Source organism: Jaculus jaculus, chromosome 4, assembly GCF_020740685.1.
Source record: "Jaculus jaculus isolate mJacJac1 chromosome 4, mJacJac1.mat.Y.cur, whole genome shotgun sequence".
Taxonomy (NCBI): domain Eukaryota; kingdom Metazoa; phylum Chordata; class Mammalia; order Rodentia; family Dipodidae; genus Jaculus; species Jaculus jaculus.
Window position 1 is genome coordinate 91641414 of NC_059105.1, and position 5298 is coordinate 91646711.

General features: G+C 44.7%; 1 pseudogene; it reads left to right on the forward strand.

Moving 5' to 3' along the window:
• The first annotated feature begins 333 nt into the window (after nucleotides 1-333).
• Nucleotides 334-814, forward strand: LOC123460241 (annotated as a pseudogene).
• Nucleotides 815-5298: the final 4484 nt, after the last annotated feature.

Here is a 5298-nt window from a genome sequence, read left to right on the forward strand (position 1 = left end):
CTCCAGGACCCATGTAAGCCAGGTGTACAAGGGGGCGCATGAGTCTGGAGTTTGTTTGCAGTGGCTGGAGGCCCTGAGGCCCTGGTGTGCCCACTATCACCGCCCCCACACACCTCTTTCTCTCAAATAAATAAATTATTAAAAAAAAAAAAAAGACCTCCTCAATGCTGACAACAGCATAGCACTAGCCTCAGCATCTAAGAAGAATGGGAGGTGGCTGTTCTTTGGCATAAATTGCAATAGACTAGGGATTGTTTCTCAGGCTCAAATTAGAAGTGAGAGTTCAGATGAGTGAGGCTGCCATTGCTGCTTTGAAGACCTCGGAAGGGGAGAATGGCTTTATGAGGAGTGAAAAAGAAGAGCTTGATTGGCGTCAAAGAAAATAATAAAAAGTCCAGCTGTAGGTCTCGGTCTAGCTCTGGCTCCAGCACTGGCCCTGGCTCAAGCTGCAGCTCTAGCTCCTCCTCCTCCCCATGCCCGCTCAGGAAGCCCAGGCTCGCCCCGCTGCTCCTCCGGCTCCCCCAGCCCCCCGAGCCACAAGCATGACAACAGGTTTCCTTCCCACTCTAAATCAAAACCACCGAAAAGAGATGAAAAAGAGAGGACAAGGCGAGGCAAGGTCCCTCTCCTAAACCCACCAAAGTGCACATGGGAAGGCTTGCCAGGAAATGTGATGAAGGACCACAGCATGGAGCTATCTTCCACTTACGGGAACATTAGAGTGACTGATATGTTTGTAGAAAGGCTGCGTCTGTCCAAATGCTATGCATATGTGGAGTTCGAGAATCCAGATGAAGCGGAGAACATGCTGTGAGGCTTTAAAGGCAGCCATTCCGATGTCCTTTTTTGTCCCCTGTGGGTGGATTCTGTCTGTAGAAGTGCTTTTGATTCAGGACTGTGCCCATAAAGGTGCCCTGTAGTTTACTGGCTACATAGTTCTTCCATCCTGGCTCCTGAGTCTGTTCAATGGCACAGCCAAGCAAGGCTCCATAGGTTAGCAGTCTTTCCACAGACGACCTGGTCAAGGCCTTGCTATGCAACATATGCAGGAAAGGGGACCGAAAACTGTGCCCCTCCTGAGTTTTCTTCAACCGCTAGAGTTAAACCGTGGAAGGGCCCATAAAGGGTTCTGTCCTTCCGTGTCCTCATACAGACACCTCTGCTCTGCGTTCCCTTTCTCTTGAAATTGGTGAGCCGGTTCTGCAAGGTCATCAGAACTATCCAGGCCCCATTTCACCTGCCATTCATGAGGACCTTGCAAATTACTTTGGCAATGTGGTTTGGTTTTTTGAAGTAGGGTCTCACTTTAGCCCAGGCTGACCTGGAATTTGCTACAGAGTCTCAGGGTGACCTTGAACTCTCAGTGATCCTCCTACCTCTGCCTCCCAGTGCTGGGATTAAAGGCGTGCATCACTATGCCCGGCTTCCATATGAATTTTGAGATTTTTTTCTGTTTTTGGTTTTTCAAGGTAGGGTCTCACTCTGGCCCAGGCTGACCTGGAATTCATTATCTACTCTCAGGGTGGCCTCAAACTCATGGCGATCCTCCTACCTCTGCCTCCCGAGTGCTGGGATTAAAGGTGTGCGCCACCATGCCCGGCTGATTTTTTTCTTTCTCTATGAAGAATGGTGCTTGGATTTTTATGGTATTGTGTTGAATCTGTATGTTGCTTTTGGTAGAATTGAAATTTTCACAATATTAATTCTACTTATACAGGAGCATGGAAAGTCTTCCCATCTTCTCATGTCTTCCTCAGTTTCTTTCTTGAGTATTTTTATGCTTTCATTGTATAGGTCTTTGACTTCCTTGGTTAGTGTTGTTCCAAAGTATTTGGGGTTTTCTTATGGCTATTGAAAACAGGATAGCCTTCCTGATTTCTTTTTCTGTATATTTGTCTTTGGTGTATAGGAAAGCTACTGAATTTTAAAATATTTTATTTTTATTTATATGAGAGAGAGGCAGAGAAAGAGGCAGATATATGGAGACACACACACACACACACACACACACACACACAGAGAGAGAGAGAGAGAGAGAGAGAGGGAGAGAGAAAGGGAGAGAATGGCTATACCAGGGCCTCCAGCCACTGCAATTGAACTTCAGACACATGTACCACCTTGTGCATCTGGCTTACATGGGTACTGGGAAATCAAACCTGGGGCCTTAGGTTTCTCAGGCAAGGCTCTTAACTGCTAAACCATCTTTCCAGCCAACTACTGACTTTTGTGTATTGATTTTATATTCTGTCACTGCTGAAAGAATTTATCACCCTTAGAAGTCTTATGGTAGAGTCTTTCAGGTCACTTATGTATAGTATCATGCATCTGCAAATAGGGTTAACTTGACTTCTTCCTTTCCACTTTATATCCCTTTTATTTTTTTCTCCTGTCTTATTGTTTGGGCTAGAACTTCTAGCACTATGTTGAAGAGCAGTGGTAAGAGTGGGTACCCATGTCTTGCTCCCGATCTTAATGGGAACTCCTTGAATCTTTCCCCATTATGTATGACTTGGGCTTCAGGGACTTGAAACAGATCGTGCTAAGTGATCTCACAGAAGCACAGAAAGACAAATGCTGCATGTTCTCCCTCATCTGTGGTTCCTAATCTGGAACAGCTTGAGTTGCAGGCATACTTGACAGATACCATGAGGGACAGATAATATGGATAGAAGGGTTTGGGGGAAGGGAATGAGAAGGTGGGGAAAGATATAGACAAAACTAAATCCAAAATTAATTGGTACCATAGAAACCTTCCTCCTGGACAATAGGCTAAAAGATATAGCCCTCAATAGAAGTATGAAGGGACTGTCTGGTAAGAGGGGCCCTGGAGAGGGTGGGATGAAGCCTATCCCTAAAACATTTGGCTCTGGCTTAAAACTTCCAGTAATGAGTTATAACCCATATTCAGCTATTGATTGGAGAGACCTACAAGGACTCCAAAACAAGGCAGGCCTCTTTTATACATGAGGTAAAAGGTAACACCTTATTACTGAAGACACCACATGCTGCCAACACAGAGCACTGAGATCTGTTACATGAAAGCAACCAGCCTGACAAGATGTACACACCTGTTCAATAGTGGCACACAGCCTAGGTGGGAAATCATGGCTCTCTGATTGGCTAAGAGATCCACTCAGTGGAAAAGAACCCATAGCTGGAACTGGAAACCAAGTCAGGATCCTATGGAAACCAATATTATGAACTCCAATGAGAAGCTTACACTAGTCTTTGGCCAAAAGAGAGGCTACAGCCATCAAAATCTCTCTAAATTAACAATGCCTAACTCCTTTAACCTATCCTGATCTCACTCTCCATTGGAGACTCTGTTTCTGTTTTGCAGAAGGCAATGGAAACCGAGGACAACCAAAATTTACCGACAAGACAATGAAAGATTGATGGGTCCCTGTCAGCAGATGAGCCACCACTCACACATCAGCTAGGGCCCAGGTGAAACCACAGAGGGATTGACAATTTGAGCAAGAGTGCTGCTTCCATGGCAAGCCTGACACCCTATCTTGGGGTGATGGAGACAGACATTGAAGATACTCAAAATGCACCAAAGCAGAAATCCTGAAGCTTCTGAGAGCTCAGCACTAAATTAGACTTAAAACACACCCACCAAGACTCATGGAATTTTGCAGAAGAGGGGAAAAAAAGATTGTAAGAGTCACAGGGTAGGAGGGAATATCCAGAAGCATTGCTCCCCACCCATGATTGACCGCTGCTCTCACAGAACATAACCCATAACTCCATGGTGAACACCAGCAATCCTACTGAGGAAGGCCCTTAGTAGAATGGGTGCAGGGAGTAAGAAAATGATGGTACCACCACATAATTTGTCCATACAAAGTTTCTACTTAATAAAATATATTTTTAAAGTAGATTTTCAGCTGCAGAAAACAAATCCTGTGGGATATAGTAGAAATGAGCTATTCATTTCAGAGAATGACGGAGTCTTGTGGCCTTGGTCTTTGCTCGTGGCTAAATTAACATGCACAGTATGCTGTGCAAGGAGAACACTTACCCACTCCTCCACTCCCTGGTCCAGCCAGGCTTCTTCAAGGCAATGATTTGCATGTGCTCTGAGAAGGTTAATGAACTAAGGAATTCATAGTCAGCTCAGGGGCAAGGCCTCAAACAGACTGGAAGGTTCCTATCTATAATTTCTCCTGTCATCTTCACCAGCAATACTTTTCAAGGCCCAAAGCTTGCTTCATTGTTGAGATAAAAACAGAAAATGGAGAATTATCTGGATCACTCAGGCAACAACGAGCAGTTTCATTTTGAGTGGCTTGCACCTGGTTGAAATCAAGGCCAACCTATGTGAATTTTCCCACTCTTCTCTCCCCTGAGTTATCAGAATCATTTCCAAGCACTCTGATTCCCTTTATTCAGCCCACTACTACAGAATACTTTCTGTCCCCATCTCTATTGCCTGTAAGAAGTGTAAATTGAAGCAATTATCTGGATTGTTCAAGGAAACAAAAAAGCCTCAGAAATTCTTCTGCCTGAGTGATCCAGGTAATTGCTTCAATTTTCACGTCAGCTCCTGGTCTTTGGGACTGCCAAGTCCCTGGGATAGCCATTTAACTCAAACCCTGGGGTCTGTAGGGTACCATGTGGGTCTAATCATTTCTGATTGCCCAGGCCCAGCCCTAATCTTTTGCATGCAAAAAGAAAAGAATCTGACTCCAGTGAAGATTAGAAGCCAAAGGAGCAGATGAATTGGTTATGGAGATGCTGGAAAATCACTTTAAAACAGGCAAAAATAATCTGTTGGTACAGAATAGAAAAATCTTGATGTCTTTTAAAATACATTACCTTAGTTCAAGATACCTTGATAGGGGGCTAGGAAAATGGCTCAGGAGGTTAGGGAATGGGCCACCTGTGGATAAGGGCCTCAGAGGACTTGATTTTGATCCACATGAAAAGCTGGGTATGCCACATGGCCATGCATGCCAGTAACCCTAGTCCTGTACGGGACAGAGACAGAAGACTCATTTGGGCTCACTGGTCAGTCAGTCTGACCAAAAATGGCTTCTCCAACCAAGTTCACTCAAGGAAATAACACAGAAGAGAGACATCGGAGGACAGCTGATGTTTGCCTCTAATCTCTGTACGTGTGCTCATGGAGCATACATACATGTATACACTATACATGTGTACATTACACATGTGCACATCGTAATACACACACAGCAAAAACAATAGATGTTGTGACAAACCAGCTCAGTGAGGAAGAGGAAAGACTGGCCCATCTCCCTTACCCTGGCTTCGACTGTTGTGAAGAAGAAAGTG